Source organism: Podarcis tiliguerta (genome assembly GCF_965153285.1).
Source record: "Podarcis tiliguerta genome assembly, chromosome: 6".
Lineage (NCBI taxonomy): Eukaryota > Metazoa > Chordata > Lepidosauria > Squamata > Lacertidae > Podarcis > Podarcis tiliguerta.
In genome coordinates this window covers 32,269,108-32,286,158 of record NC_139539.1, presented here as the reverse complement: position 1 = coordinate 32,286,158, position 17,051 = coordinate 32,269,108, and the positions used below count along the sequence as shown (strand labels likewise).

The following is a 17,051-nucleotide window of genomic DNA, read 5'->3' as shown; positions in this document are numbered from 1 at the left end:
ACAGCAACAACCTGCACATAACTTGACATGTCCTCTAGCTGGTTCTTATTTGCTGCTACTCAGAAGGAGCCTCACATCCTTATAAAGAATAACTGCAAATATCGTTATGATTTATTTTGTGTCTATATTGCTCTTTGTTTTAAAAATAAAATGGCTTTTTGCATAACAAAAATTAAAACATAACATCTAAACAACATAAGCAATGTAGCAATATAAACATATACATTAAAACCTAAGTAAACCAATCGTGTATTCCTCCTCCTCAGAGAATTTTTTTTAAGTTGCATGATCTTGATGGAATATCGATGCTGCTATCAAAACTGAGTGAGGGCTAATTCCATTAGGGAAGGATTAGAGGAGAAAACCCCTAAAATAACTGAGTCCTGGGAATGAAATATTTGACACTGAAAAAGACAGACAACCAGCCCCTCCCTGGATGTAAGATTCCAGTACAGGAAGGAATCTTACAGGCTAAAGGAAGGAAATATAATGTCAATCAGAGCAGCACCAACACAATTGTTTGCAACATATTCTGGGAACAGAGATGAGGACGGGATGTGAAAGTGAAGTGTCTTTATAGGTGGCAAATGTAACAAAGAAGATTCTGGATTATACAGGATACAATACACACCAAACACAACCAGTTCATTGTTGGGCCGGTGAGGAACACCCCTCAAACAATGTTTTAAGGAAAGTGCTCTCTGTCCAAAATTCTAAGACAAATTGTGATACATATTTTGTGGGTCTCTGTTTCCAATCTGTAAAATGGGAGTAACTTTACATCATTAAGTGTAAGAGGCAAATAAGGCGCACCAAGGAGCTCACAATCTAAAGTTAACCAATAACCTCTTTCACCAACATTGATAAATTCCACAGAAGATTTTGAGCTGGAGTGAGAGTCATTTAATAATCCCATTATCAAACGCAAAGTGGTGGATAACATGTCATAGAAATCTGTCACTTTCCAGAGAGATGTGCACCATCTGGTTCCAGGGGATGCTCTGTCCAAAGGTACATGGGGAGATCCCTTGCTGAGGCTAAGCAGATCTAGGTCTGGCCAGTGCATGGATGAGTGGATGACTGGGAACCACAAGCACACCACCTTTGTTTCCATGACAAAAGAAAAGTGGGATATAAATTTATGGGTGCATGCAGGTGTGGGGATTATTTATTTTCCAGGTTATAACACTAGCATGCTGCCTCTGTTTCTAATGTCCCTTTTACCCTGCATTATCTGTTGCAATGTGGAACTGTGCCGTTTTCCCAGAAATGCCATCATTTACACCAGTGGGCAGGGTGTGACACAACAGTGCATGACATTGGATAAGTCGCTACCCTTTATGCTCCTGCGATCTTCCCTTCCATCATGATTCACCCATGAAAATGGAGGGGATGAATATGCCAGGACACAGCCCCAATTTCGTCCCATGGTGTAATCCACGAAAACCGTGGGAAAATTACAACGCAAGATTCCCACGAATTTCTAAGTCAATGGGGTTGCAACCAGATTCCCCCACCTGGAAGCAATTGACATAGAAATGAAAGAAATTATCAGGTAAGGAAATGTCAGGGAAATGGGATAAAATGCTATCTGAATGTATCCTAAGAACACAAACTGCTGCAATCTGTTGCAACAGGGCATCCACCTCTTGCCCATTATCAGTATTCTGTCATTCTCAGCTGTGCTGTTTCAGGCCGCTTTCTTCTCACAAGAGTCCCCCCCCCCCCAAAAAAGGTCCATTTCAAAAGCCCCGCCTCTCCACCCCTTGCCTCTGGAGAGGAGCAGAGGTCTTTGTGTTGCTTGGAGCCTAACCCAACTGCAGGGGGCTGCTTATGCTGCTGTCAACAGAAGGGCTCTCCATATTGCAGGACTTCCTGCATTGCAGCAGCCTGCTGCTCTTCAGCTCCTTCTCATCAAACTTCCTGCATTGCAGCCCCAGCGTGGATTACCCTGGGAAGGGAGAGCATGGAAGAAGAAGGTACAGGGGGAGGGTGGGGGAAGGCAGAGACTCACCCAAAGCTGGGGCTACACACAGCCACTGCTCACATGCTGCAGCTCCTTACGTGCAGGAATGCAAAATCAAATCCCATTTCTTACCAGATGTTTGCTGACCTAAACATCTCTCTCTCTCTCTCTCCCTCTCGCACTGTATCCTGTACTGCCTGCCAAGCCGTTATTCCAGAGCGAAGGGAGGCAGCCTCTCCAATGCTAAGCTAATTTACAGCACTAAGCCTTTCTGATGCAAGCGTGGGCTGCCCTTGTGACACTTCTCAGACCATCAGTTGCTCCCTAACAACCAAGCTCTTCTGCTTTATTTAAAATTTTCAAACATAAATTTCCTTCCCTGCTTATTTCCCCTCCATCTCCAAACCCTCCCGTCAGCCTATTCTTCCAGCTGCTGACTTGGCTCCAAGCTTGCTCCATCTGGAAGGGCAGGAAAGAGGGTTAGTTCCTTAGAGGAAGTTTGCTCTTGTTCTTTTATTTTTTTTAACAAAAATAATATGACACTTCAAGGACGCCCTATTTCTCCCTGGATCATTTCCTCACGTGCTGCCGCTCTGCAAGAATCATTATAGAAGAGCAATATCATTTAGATCAGGCTTCCACAACCTGGTGCCCTCCGGGTGTTTTGGACTACAACCCAGTCAGTGGTGGAGAGCCAGTGTGGTGTAGTGGTTAAGAGCGGTAGTCTCGTAATCTGGGGAACCGGGTTCGCGTCTCCGCTCCTCCACCTGCAGCTGCTGGGTGACCTTGGGCTAGTCACACTTCTTTGAAGTCTCTCAGCCACACTCACCTCACAGAGTGTTTGTTGTGGGGGAGGAAGGGAAAGGAGAATGCTAGCCGCTTTGAGACTCCTTAAAGGGAGTGAAAGGCGGGATATGAAATCCAAACTCTTCTTCTTCTTCTTCCTCATTCCTTCTTTAGAGGAAGACACATATTTCCCTGATGGATACACACAGTTTTCTCCTTTATAGACAAGAGCCCCCAATGAGATCAGAATTTTGCAGCTGCTCCTACTGGCAAGTGCTGGGTGAGCCATGGAAACCACCACGACAGCATGCTTTACTTTGCTTTTGTTTTGAACAATGTATTAAATTCATCCAAGCCTTTCTCTGTTTCAAAGAAAATTCATACTGGCTCTTATTGGCCTTCTAAAATGCTTTTGACAATCTTTTTGCCTTGCTTCATCCACACCATCCAGTTTTCACTTCAAAATCTTCCATTACAATACTGGCAAAACTTGAATAGTCTTCTAGCCTTGCCTGGCCAACAAAGCAATTCTTTATGTTTGCTGTATTTAAGGTTCCACCTGAAGGCAGCTCCAGCCAGATGAGATCTCTTGATTGTTCTCAGTCCCTAATAGTGACTGCTTAATTATACTGGACTTCCATCCACCAGCTCTCTCCCACCTGAGAGCCAAAGCATTCCTGCCTAGGTGAGCTCGACTGCAGTCACTGTCCATGCAGTGCACAGAATTAGAACTGCAAAAAGCTGGGGGGGGGGGGCGGGTTGGACACATCCAGTGATCAATGTTGCCAAGACACTGTGTCTAGGAAGTTCAGTACTGTAGCTCCTTCCCAGGGGAGCTGTGGAGATTCTGACAGCAAAATATGAAAGGGGGAGGGAAGAGCAAGGGAGAGGAGAAAGGGATTTCTGGTGATGTAACAGAGACTCCCACACACACACACAGCCTGCCAGCTACAACTAAGCTGCCAACTCAGATGCCAAACACTGTTGGGTTATATGGTGCCGGGCCTAGTTTGGAATGTCTCCCGACTACGCGAAAAGGGAAATATAGGTCAGGCTTTCAGAGTGCATCAGAGGATACAGCACAATGAATGCAAAAATGCAGACAAACAAAAGACCTCCAGGTTGATAGAATCACTGTAATCTCAGAGCAGAATCAGACTGGCAGTGTATTTAATCTTTAAAAAGCACAGCAGTCTCAGAGACCCAGGCTGCATTCTCTGCAAAGGTCATGGGGTTGCAGTGCACCAGCATTCAGCTAAATTAACAGAAGCCCTCCTGCTCTCGATCATCTGACTGGTAGCCAAATGATGGAAAGAAAAGCTTTATTTGTCACACAAGATCCAAATCATTACAGATAAGAGCAATAAGAGCACAAACTTGATTGTGCTGGAAGCCAGGAGACACAGTGCTCCCTTCAAGTTATTTTAATTAGATGAAGAGGACAAGCTGATGCCCGGAGGGAGAGAGAGAGGAGATATTCCGGATGCCAGGAGAGACCACAAGGAGTACCCCGCAGAAGAAACAATCACCCTTTAGCCCTGAGCACTACTAATGCTGAGCCACCAAGGTAAAAGGACACATCCAGAAGGTCATTTTGAAGGTCAGATGTGCATCCAGGTCACACTCACCCTTTGCAGCCCAGATGTCCTGTTAGCACTGATATCTCCATTCTGCACTATACCCTTCCTGTCCTTCTCCATTCATCCTACAGACTTTGGAAGGCATAGGATTAGCACAGACCATGCGGGCACTATAATCAAACAAAAATGTGCCTGCATTTTGCTCATTTCTTCTACTTCTAATTTAAATGCAAAAGTGCTGAACTGGGAAGCTGCTGCTCAGATGCAGTCCCAATGGTTCCATGGCACAAAACATAATCCTATATAGACTACCGTAGACTCCTGAATTAGTGGTGCCAAGTGTAATCACGATAGGGACCAGGCCCTACAATTTCCCCTTTGCTAACGAAGGAAGTGAAATCCTTCTTGGGTTAGGTCTTGGGATAGCAATAGAAGGCTATGATGCAACATGGCAGAGTGTGTTAAGTTTAAAGCAGCTTTTATTGACAAAAGTAAACATCCATATGTTCCTCCATTACTATAGCTGTAGAAACATCTGTTGTGGTCCCTAAGGAAAGAACGCCACCAGTCTAGAAGCATCTTTCCGCTCTGACTTTTCCAAGGCTTTACCACCGTGGACTATTTGTCCTTTTCTCACAATTTCTATCAATTTTCCTAAAATGATTTATTATTATTATTAAGCACAATTTATGTGCTTAATAATAATAATAAGTCAGTCAGTAGAGCATTAGACTTTTAATCTCAGGGTCCAACACTGGGCAAAAGATTCCTGCATTGCATGGGGTTGGACTAGATTATCCTTGTGTTCCCATCCAACTCTACAGTTCTATGATTCTGCAATTCTATATACTGCTTAATCATCAAACCCCTAAGAATGAAGTACCTTATCTAGGCTAAGCTGTTGTTTGTAACCAGTGCTCATCAAGAGACATAGCTCTGTAGGTGTGCATGCATGCCCCAGTCCTCCTCCTCTTCCTCCTATGGCATAGTAATTGGTGTCTGTCTCAGCCGTATCCCTGGCCTCAGAGTCCCACCTACTTCATCCAGCCTTGATACCTTCATCCAGTGCTTTTTTCTGGGGGAACACAAGGGTGTCCATACCCCTAAACATTTTGTGAATCTTTGTACTTTTGCCCATTTACTGTATTTAGTTTCCCCGATTTTATTAAGAAAAAAAGCACTGCCTTCATCCAAAGATCTCGAGGTGTTTCACAGCATAAAAACTCAAAATACATAATAAAAACAAGAACAAGAACAAAACAAAATAATCCCCCCAAAACACAAAGAAAAGGACACAGAATGTTAATCAGCCATAGGCTTGGCTGAAGAGGAATTCCCACCTAGCTCAACCTCCAGTCTTATTGATTATATTTCTGCTTGCCAGGAAAGCTTCTCTTCCTGAGGGTGATGGTAATTTTGATTTATTACCTGCCCTTCACCGTAATGTCAGGGCAGGCCACAGAAATTTAAAAATACAATATTAAAAACAGCTTAATACAATATTAAAAACAGCTTAAAAGAAATGATAGCCACAAGAATAGAGCGAGTCCTAAGAATACATATCTCAGGTGGTTTCATCTAGGTGCTGTGGGTGGGCCATCGCTGACCTCTTGGTCATCCGTTTTTGGCATTTCTTCCATGCAAGGAGTTACCTGGTCTCTAATATCATGGGCTGGGAACTCACCTCTTTGTAAGGAATCAAGAGCCTATACCAGGAGAATTCTACCACTGAGAAAGGGATACTAGAGCGTTCCAGGATGACTGGCCTTGGTCCAAGAGGAGGGAAACACGAGAAACTCCCAAGAGACATCCAATGCGACCAGTATGAAAGTAAAATAGTGAGCGCTCCATGTATGGCAATGGACAAGGAGCAGGCAACTGTTCTTGGGTAGCAGGAGCCAAATTACATTTTTTACTGAAGGAAGAATGTTCCTCCGAGCCTGGTTCCCATGAAGCTCAAAGCCACCTTCAAAACATTCCTCAATGAACACCCATTCACTAACAATCCTCGTCACTGCAAAAAAGTAGAGCATACAAGCTCTTCCATCACTTTGCATCTGATCAGCAGCTGGCAGTTCTGGAGCAACCGTCTCTCTTTTCATTTAACATGCGAAGAAAGAAGCCTGTTCCATCTATGTCAACATTGCCACAGAAACAGCATTAGCAGAATTCCTAATTTCATGAACATTAACATGAACCTTGATCATCTTGGCAGGAGCCCATGATCCTTCCTATATTTTTTTCATTTCAATATCATGCAAGGGTGAAGAGACCTCTCACACCATAATAACCAGCCAAGATGAAGTGACTGGAAGCAGGGGCAGCCCATTCTATTTTGTTGCCTTAGGTGAAATGGGAAGGTGCTGCTCTATGTGTACATCACAAACACATCCCTGCTGTTCCTGCCGAAGTCTCTCTTGCCAGGGGTTGCACAGCTGTGGCTTCCAGGTTCTGGCAAGATCTCACAAAAGCAGCACAAGATTGTGCAAGGCCTCTGCACAATCTCACAAGGCTCTCGTAAGATTTTGTAGAGCTCTCATGAGCTCTTGCCAGAACCTGGAAGCCACTGCAGCCACGGCTCGGGGGGGGGGTGCACCCACAGAGGTGCCCCTTGGATTTTGCCACCTGAGGCAGGTGCATCAGTCTGCCTCATGGATGGGCCAGCACTGACTTGAAGGGAGGCCAGACTTTGTGCAGACAATGCATTTCCACAATGGCGTACTGACTTTCTCAGGTGTTCACTCCTTATTAAGACAAAACTCACTGGCTGGCTCTCACTCTTTGGAGAACATGAACAGGAGATTATTATTGCTCTTATGTCCTTCTTGTGGACATCTGGTTGGTCATTGTGAGAATAGAATGCTGGACCAGATGGGCCTCTCATATGATCCAGCGGGGCTCTTCTTAGATGAACATGGCTTTTTATTTGAAGGCACCGGCTGCCCTTCATACGTTGGGAAGCATTTTGTCTCTCTGTGTGTGACTGTCTCTAAAAGAGTGGCTAAATCTAAACAAACAGGAGTGTTCCCACACTGGCAAGCAGCAGGGACCACATCTTCAGCCAACATTCCCAGAGCCAGGGAAAATGTTGGAAGGAGGGAGAAGGCAAGTGAAGGGAAAGTGTCTTTTGCAACATTCTGCTGGCATGAGACAGGGCGCATGTATGCTAGTGTGGACCACACAATTATGGCTGTAATTTTCCCAGCAGCTACTAGCTTAGAAAGGGCTAACACACCACACCAGACTATCCTTCTTCCACACATTTGTAAACTTGTGTACACAGAATTTAGAAGCTTGAATTATCCTAGATTTGCTGCTGAATCCATTTTCATTTGGTCAGTTTGACCTGTTACCCCAGGAACCTTCTGCTCCATAAATGGCAGTTTCTGCAGCTTGAGTTTCTAAGAATTGGGAATGAACCCCTTATTTACTTTCCGGCACCCTTAAAAAAATAAGCAGGACAATTCCAGGGTGCGTGATCACAGAGAGGAGCCTATAATAGGAGTTCCTCTATGAGCGTTCAGCAATAAAGATCTTATGAGTCTTTGAGAGTGGCAGGAGCATAGCCAGGATTTATGTTGGAAGGGGCAAGCATTTTTTTTTATTTACTTGATTTTGGGGGGGGGGCAGCTGCCCATGGACAGTGGTGACCAACCTGTGGTCCTCCAGACATTGCTGGACTTGAACCTCCATCATCCTTGACCAATGGCCATGCTGGCTGATGCTGATGGGAGCCAGAGTCCAACAATGGCTGCAGGGGAGGGAGGCATAGATTGCCTATCCCTGAATAGTGGGAGATTTATATTAAGCATAGCTTGGAGCTGATATGAGCACAAGAGTCAACGAGCTAATATTCGTATTTACATTTCACTGTTTTCTATATCGAACAAAGTTTCTGCCACCTTACAGAGTGCGGATTTTTCCAGCAAAAGGACAAAATAATTAATCATAGCAGTAGGAGAGAGATTAGGAACGCAAGGGCCAGGAACGAGAACAAGAGAGAGAGAGAGATTTTAGCTGAGATTTGGGAAATGATGGAGAGTCGATGAGGCAGAAAGAAACACAGCCTAGGATGAAGGGCCTCAAAGGAGCTCGTTAACAACTACATGCTTGCTGCCTCTTCGCAGGGACCACTCAGGAAACTGGTCCAATTTCATCCACAGCATTTCTGCCTCATTTCAGAACCAAACAAGAGGTTTTAGAAAACTGGACCCCACCTTGCAATTCTCGCAAGGCACTGCAGAAATTGAAAATGTTCAGTGACTCAAGAGCAGGGTTTGAATTACAGATCATGTTGAATGTCCTTCCCCACAAGTAGAAATCCAGTAGGTGGATTTCCCTTTTTTGCAGCTGATAGAGGCACACAACTTTATTTCACGGGATTTTTTTAAAAGAAGCCAAGGAATCTGTTTGCTGTATATTTTGACAGCTCTTTTCAATGTTGTATGGTGGTTCCTGAGATGAAGGAGCATGTTTCATCTATGTTTAGATACAATTGAACAACATTTTGAATCAAAATGGCAGAAAGCCTTTCAAACTTCACTGATGTTAACCACTGATTTCACAACTGCATCTTGGCTTCTTAGAATTACCAAGAAACGCCAGATAAAAGGCTGCTAGTATATCATATGCTTTTAAAACAGTGACAACAAAAACTTGATTAACAATTGGGAGGGGGCACCATTTGAGATTTCCAGCAGCTGGCATATATTACTATTTATCTGCCACACATATATTCCACCCTTCCCTGAGGATTTCGGGGCAGCATAGAGGGCGCCCCCGGACCCCATTTTCCCCTTACAACAACCAACCCTGGTAATCAACTTTAAAAGTGCCACAAACTTTCAGCTACTCCTAATCTGTTTCCCAGTAAAGGCAGGTTTAAGCAAACATCTTCCAATGCAAGGCAGCTTTTAGCAGGCTTTGCTCATGTATACTTTTGTAACCATAAGGACTAGTAACCTGTATGAAAGAAAATAGAAACAAAGAAAGCCGAGATACTCAGGAAGCTGAGTTCTATGTTCTATGCTATAATCTTCACTTCTCTGTTTCCCCACAAAACTGCAGGACACCAGCAGCTCTTGTGTTGCTCTTTGTTTGCAAGAAGAGGCATTGTCCTTGCCATTCCACCCTGTCCCCCAACATTTAAACAGGCAACTCTCACAACAGCAAGTGGAAAATGAATCCCCAGAGCCACCTGGATGCTAATAACACATGACACTGGACAACATTCTCTCCAAAGAAACAGCAAGCTTAAGCTTGTTAAGCACTTTCCCCCATCGATCTACTGAAAAGGAACTGGCATGGGGCATACTTAAGTACTTTTTATAGCACAACTATTTATATAATGCGTTGTGAAAGGAGGTGGTGGCTAATTTAGTTTGCTGGCTTATTTTAAATGTGTTGCCTCCAGCTCCTTGTATTGCTGAGTGTTCTGTACTGCAGTTTACAAATACTAAAAGTAATCACATATATAAAGTGGTCATTAAAAAAAAGAACACATAGCAGGGGTGATGCAGAAACAGAAGGTACATTTCCACCAGTATCTTAAAGCAGTTAGGTTCACACCAGCCATTTTTACATGGAAAAGCCTTTCAATAAATTGTCATATTCAGAAACTATCCAGGCAGTACGATGTGTCTTTGGGACGCAAATGGTTAAGAGCTGCTTTGTTTTGACTGCAGGAAAAAAGCATGAAATGAGGCTGAAATTGAGGAACACACAGGCCACTAAAGTGTAGGTGTTTTGAATATTTCAAAAGTGATATCCAGCTGCTAAATGATAGAAGGGAAAGGATTCTGAAAAGTGAGAGCCTGTGGATGCATGTCTTGCCTGCAATAAGCATCTCAGCATTTTCTAAGGGTTCACAAACAACAGTAACAGCAGCCCTTCTCTCTTCTTCCCAGCTGGTGAAAGAAACAGATGGATAGCATGCAAGTGCGTGCAAACATGTAATACAGGCTCTGCGAAGGGGAAGCTAAACTCAAACAGCGAGCTTTTCCTTTTCAATAGCCCTGACTCCACGATCACCTTCATCTGTGGTGCTGAAAGGACAGCTCCTGTGGGGTAACTTCAAGGCTACAGCCCAACTGCGGCTGAGGTTTATCAAGCCACCGAATGGATTTGCAGGCAAAGCACCTACTAATATGAAGAGGATAGCCAGATCTTCTAAGCTCTGTAGATTTCCAGGTTTTGAATGCCTGTTTGTTCCTTGCATGATCTGCAATACTAAAAGCAAAGTGATGAAATGAATGTCTCAGGATGGCAAACATTTCTAAGGGCGTCTCCACTCTTTACACAGCAAAAATGAGTGCTGGGTGTACACCGGTGTTAAATCAGCACTCCCTGCAGCAAACACATAAAGTGTGAACTGTCCATAACCTTGAAGAGTTATTGCCAGTCAGTAGACAATCATGCTGAGCAAGAAGGATTGTTGGTCTGACTCACTATAAGGCTACTTCCTTTGCTCCTGTATGTTTGCCAGAAAAAATGTGGTGATTCTTAAAGCTGAAAAACTGAATACTGCATAAACATCATTGCTGCTGCTTTCCACTAACCAGTCCATCTTCCCTATCGCCACTTCTGAAACTTACCATTGCAGCTCTTTGTATTATTTGCTCCTTGGCCAATGGCACCAAATTTGTACAAAGGGTGGTAGAAACAAGGAGGGATTGCAAAAGTTCCACAAAGGTTTTTTTGTTTTGTTTTTACTGAGTGAAAGGGAATTAAAAGGGCAGATGTGGTTCAGTGTAAGTACTGTAAGTGTAGGGTGATTCATACTGGGGCAAAAAAATCCTAACTTTGCGTGTTCTGTTGGCAGTGGCTGACCAAGAAAGAGATCTTGCTCTCATGCAGGATAACTCAATTAAAATATTGTCCCAGTGTGTGGCAGATGTGAAAAAGAAGACTCCCATATGGAATTGAAAATAAAATGGTCAGTATCTTAATTCCTTTGTACAAATCTGTGGTGCTACTGCACTTGGAAAACATTTCAAAAAGGACATTGTAGAGCTGGAAAAGGGACACAAAGGGGCAACCAAAATTATTGGGGGAGTTGAACAACTCCCCATGAAAAAAGGCTGATATCTTGCGTGATGAACAAGTACCTTACAATAGGCTGCACAGTTAGAAGTCTAGGCGGGTCAGTTCCCCAGCCCCTGTACAGTGGTACCTCGGGTTAAGTACTTAATTTGTTCCGGAGGTCCGTTCTTAACCTGAAACTGTTCTTAACCTGAAACACCACTTTAGCTAATGGGGCCTCCTGCTGCTACTGTGCCATTGGAGCACGATTTCTGTTCTCATCCTGAAGCAAAGTTCTTAACCCGAGGTAATATTTCTGCATTAGCGGAGTCTGTAACCTGAAGCGTATGTAACCCGAGGTACCACTGTACTTGCCAAAACTAAGAGGGCAATGAGCATTTCCATCTCTCTCACTCTCCCTTCAACTGCCCACTCAAAGAGTTTGGATTTGAAGAGTTTGGATTTGATATCCCACTTTATCACTACCCGAAGGAGTCTCAAAGTGGAAACAATCTCCTTTCCCTTCCTCCCCCACAACAAACACTCTGTGAGTGGGGCTGAGAGACTTCAAGGAAGTGTGACTGGCCCAAGGTCACCCAGCAGCTGCATGTGGAGGAGCAGAGACGCGAACGCGGTTCCCCAGATTACGAATCTACCGCTCCTAACCACTACACCACACTGGCTCTCAGAAGTCATTCTTGACCAGTCCAAACATGATACATGTTTCCTACATCATCATTTGGTGGTCCAACATATGCTAATATTACTATGGGATAATTAAGCAACAAAGTGACTAACTGCCTAAAGGAAAACACAACTTACACACTTTTGGCAATGCATAAATCTGAAATTTTAAACTGTCAAGTTTAAATAAATTTCAAGTGAAAATTAACTTGCATTTTTCAAATAGCGGCAGCTATTAATCTGAATGTCTACCCAATGAAACACAATAGCCAAGTACTGTCTGCAAATTTATAAAGAACCTGTGACTGTGAGCCAAGAAATAAATATGTGAAACTCACTGAGCAAAACTGAAACTGTATCTGTGAAAGCTTTCCCTGAGGCTCCCTCATTTTGGTCCCACTAGCATGAAATCTAATAACATGAATCCAAGCAGCACAGGATAATACATTGGATCTGGTCCATGAGCTAGTGAATCCCAATGAACTTGGAGAAACCTGGGCTCACAGTATACATGGAGCATGTCCTATTTTGCAATCTGCAGGCACCATCTGCTGTCCTTCAGGGCCACTTTCAGCACTGCTTTTCAAAGACACAGGTGCACATGCCTCTGTATTAAAATGAGTGCAATTGTCCTCTGGGATAGGTAACACACTCTGTTCCTAGGGAGGAAGTGAGTTCTCTGGGCCAACTTCCAGGGTTTTGCTGACTGTTTGTCTTTTCAATAGAGAATACGCATGATGCTGCCTTTACTAAATTATGTTAAGCCCCCACCCCCTTACACCACATTTACACATGCAGCTTCAAATAACAATTTTGAAAGAAGACTTTAGAGAATCAGAGCAGGATGGACTTTGCAGGCTTTAACAGATACAATTGGCCAGCTTTTCTACTCAATATTATCATATGGAGGACATACTGGGCTCCATTATAAAAACTGGTCTGCTGAAAGTTGTTGTTGTTTAGTCGTTCAGTCGTGTCCGACTCTTCGTGACCCCATGGACCAGAGCACGCCAGGAACTCCTGTCTTCCACTGCCACCCGCAGTTTGGTCAGGTTCATGTTTGTAGCTTCGAGAACACTGTCTAACCATCTCATCCTCTGTCGTCCCCTTCTCCTTGTGCCCTCCATCTTTCCCCGCATCAGGGTCTTTTCCAGTGAGTCTTCTCTTCTCATGAGGTGGCCAAAGTATTGGAGCCTCAGCTTCACGATCTGTCCTTCCAGTGAGCACTCAGGGCTGATTTCCTTCAGAAGGGATAGGTTTGATCTTCTTGCAGTCCATGGGACTCTCAAGAGTCTCCTCCAGCACCATAATTCAAAAGCGTCAATTCTTCGGCGATCAGCCTTCTTTATGGTCCAGCTCTCACTTCCATACATCACTACTGGGAAAACCATAGCTTTTACTATACAGACCTTTGTTGGCAAGGTGATGTCTCTACTTTTTAAAATGCTGTCTAGGTTTGTCATTGCTTTCCTCCCAAGAAGCAGGCGTCTCTTAATTTCGTGGCTGCTGTCACCATCTGCAGTGATCATGGAGCCCAAGAAAGTAAAATCTCTCACTACCTCCATTTCTTCCCCTTCTATTTGCCAGGAGGTGATGGGACCAGTGGCCATGATCTTCGTTTTTTTGATGTTGAGCTTCAGACCATATTTTGCGCTCTCCTCTTTCACCCTCAATAAAAGGTTTTTTAATTCCTCCTCACTTTCTGCCATCAAGGTTGTGTCATCTGCATATCTGAGGTTGTTGATATTTCTTCCAGCAATCTTAATTCCGGCTAGGGATTCATCCAGCCCAGCCTTTCGCATGATGAATTCTGCATATAAGTTAAATAAGCAGGGAGACAAAATACAGCCTTGTCGTACTCCTTTCCCAATTTTGAACCAATCAGTTGTTCCATATCCAGTTCTAACTGTAGCTTCTTGTCCCACATAGAGATTTCTCAGGAGACAGATGAGGTGATCAGGCACTCCCATTTCTTTAAGAACTTGCCATAGTTTGCTGTGGTCGACACAGTCAAAGGCTTTTGCATAGTCAATGAAGCAGAAGTAGATGTCTTTCTGGAACTCTCTAGCTTTCTCCATAATCCAGCGCATGTTTGCTGAAAGTGATGGCATAGAATTAAATGCCATAAAGACAACCAGTGGTAGCCCCTGGGCTATTTGTTATCTACAATCATGTGCCAACTCTCTACCTTTTGATCATTCAGTGCCCCTAGCATTTAAAGCAGGCACCCACCCAGGAATTAGGAGCCTCTTCTTCTAAGATTGGCAGGTCTTTGCTGAGAAAAGCTCCTTTGTTTTTAATAGCTGCAAAGACCAAGAATGTGGATCGTCCTGTAATAGGGCTTTAAAAGGCAAAGAAATTGCCTAAGGGAAAGATGCTGGCAACCCTAGTTTCTTATGCTTTTAATGTTCAATGGGATGACCATCTATGTTAATAGCAAGGTCTTTTTTTATAGGTTCAGTCCCATTTGCAGAAGAGGGTGCTCTGGGGTCACCTGCTCTTGGAAAACAAGGAGAGAAAGCCTCTCTTCTTCCAGGTTCAGTAAGTGCCATGGTGGCCTTTGGGGGCCAGAATCGTCCCACAGCAGCTTTGATGGAGAGCCGGGTTCAGACTTTAAGAGGCCCTAAGCACTGAAAAGGTTTTGCTGCCCTCCATATGCAATTCAAAATAAAAACAATATTAAACCATAACATCATTTTAAGCAACAAAAAAGCATAGATGTATTACAACACATGAGTGGAATCTGATTTTCTCCCATTATGTTGAACTCTATTAGCAGAATGCCTCCTGGTTTAGGGTGGATAAGATTTTTTTTAAGAACAGAAAAAATGGGGGCAGAGTGTGTAGTGGCATGTAAGGAAGTCTAAGAAACACCTGGTTTCCTCCCATGATGCCTAATGTCAAATTCTTTCCAAATACTTTTTTTCCTTTGTCTGGTGCCCCTGTTTTGCTGGTGCCCTAAGCATATGCTTAGCTTGCCTATTGGGTAATCCAGCAGGGATCCCAACTGGCTCCAGTTATAGCTCTTTATTAGCTCAGTGGTATTGGATGGATATAGCAAGCTTCTGAGCCACACAGAACTCCTCCTTGGGCAAGAAAGATGTCCCTTGAAATATTGCTGTTTATCATTCCAAGGCAGCCACTCTGTTGAAATCCTATCATTTGGACAGTTCAGCATCCCATCTGGATCAACAGAGCCGGGCAGGGAGAAGGAACTATTTTCATCCATGCCCATTCTCTGGGGCACTGAAGCATAAGCAGGAAAAGAAGCAGCTTCTGCTATCTTAGCATATTGAAAGAAACAAAATAAATGGCTATTTTTACATGATCTGATATGCTATGAAGCTGGACTGCATTCAACAGAGTAATAATAAGAAAGATTGCTTTCTGCAAGCTGCCTCACTAACTTTACATTGTTCTGAGCTATGCTTTTCTATGATTCACAGCAGGCTTTAGTGTGGCCTGGCCATTGATGGGGGACAATGAGCAGCGGAGGCCAGTTGGATGCTCCAAGCACCTGGGATACGAGTCACATCGCATCCCCAAGAGGCATCTAAAAATGCTTCACCTTGGGTGACTATAGCAGAGTATATGCAAGGAGAGCTCTTAATGAGCTGCTTAGCATTGAAGGAAGGAGGGCAGGGAGGAATAGAACTAACTTCATGAGTTTTCCCAGGGTGCTTGCTTCTGCATCCCTTCAATATCTCTCCACCTTATATATGTATCAATGCATATATTATGAGGAAACCACTATAAACATCTCCTGTCCTCCCTATCTAAAGGAAACTAATCCTATACAGACGTCCCTGAATAATGGGGTTATTCAGTAGTAGGATGTTATTTAGAAGTAGGATGAAAATAGGACCAGAGGGCTCTCTCACCAGCACCTGCCACCCTAAGTCTGGTGTATATAAGTAAGAAATATTTCCCTTACTTTCATACCCTGCTGGATTCAGGACTAAAGGCAGAGTGAAATTGTGAAGCCATCTCCTTGTCGCACAACCCGATTATTTCATCCCTCTTTAGCTCCCTGGCTAGGCTCAGAAGGGGAAGGAAAGAACAGCATGCCTTATTTGATTTTTGGAAGTCACTTCAAGTTCACTCAGAGATCCAGCCAAGCTGCTTCCACCTTCATTGGTTCTCATGGCCTGCTGTTCTTGCTCTCCAGAAAGTTAGCCAGGTAGCTCCATTCTGACCAGACTTAGTCAATGTGATAACCCTCCGACCTCAATGAAGTTTGATCATACCTTGAGAGGTCAGTTTCTCATGGCATCTCTCCTCCAGCATCCTCAGCTGGAGCTGGCATGGTCCTGTCACCCTGTCATCTCCTCCACCCTGTGGTTTGTGGGACAGCTGCGATCAATTTATTTTCATTAGCACTCTGAAATCACTTCCTTTTTAAAAAGCTAATTGGAAGGGGACCGAGTGAGAGCAAAGGATGGAGCCAATTATCTAGGTCAAGCCTGCGTCCTGGTAGGCTCCATGAACTAGATTTCACTCTCTTAGAAAAGGTGTGACACAGCACTAATAGGGACTCTTGCACAGCAAGCCTGGGCTTGGCTCACCTGCTGGAAAAATGTCAATCCACTAATTGCATGGCCCACATTGTCAGAAAACAGTTCGCGATGAATGAACCAGAGCTAGCCTGTGAAGAGGCAGAGCTTGAGGGCGTTTCATAGCAAACACGCATACCCAAATCAACCATTTAAATTAAGTTTATTGTTTTGCCGAAACTGGAAATTTGCTAAACACCTTGGGGGCATTTTAAACTTCTGCCTAATAATAATGTAATGACGAGTCGGTCCTTATGTGAATGATACTGGATACAAACCAGAGGGGGCATCTTTTATAATGAATCATGTTAACAAAACAGAAAATAGGAGATTTGTTTTGTAGCGGGCCTCAACAAGCAATGATAACCTGCTGTGACAGCAGCTTATCTTAGTTAACAGTTATTTGTAATGCAGGTTAACTGTACTGATTGAAGGTTATTTATAATGAGGAGATATTCAACA

The 17,051-nt window shown here is 43.8% G+C and overlaps 1 protein-coding gene across 15 annotated transcripts in view; it reads right to left on the bottom strand.

The window, feature by feature from the left end:
* Positions 1 to 17,051, bottom strand: part of NAV1 (neuron navigator 1) — a 255,039-nt gene that overhangs the window by 192,009 nt on the left and 45,979 nt on the right. The window contains exon 1 of one of the 15 annotated variants that reach the window (XM_083444202.1): positions 2,015 to 2,427. The exons of 12 other annotated variants lie outside the window; for them this stretch is intronic. The gene's annotated coding sequence lies outside the window, so the exon portion shown is untranslated. Of the gene's footprint in view, positions 1 to 2,014; positions 2,428 to 17,051 lie in introns of those variants that run through there. 2 more of the 15 variants (XM_083444207.1, XM_083444198.1) reach the window with 2 other exon arrangements.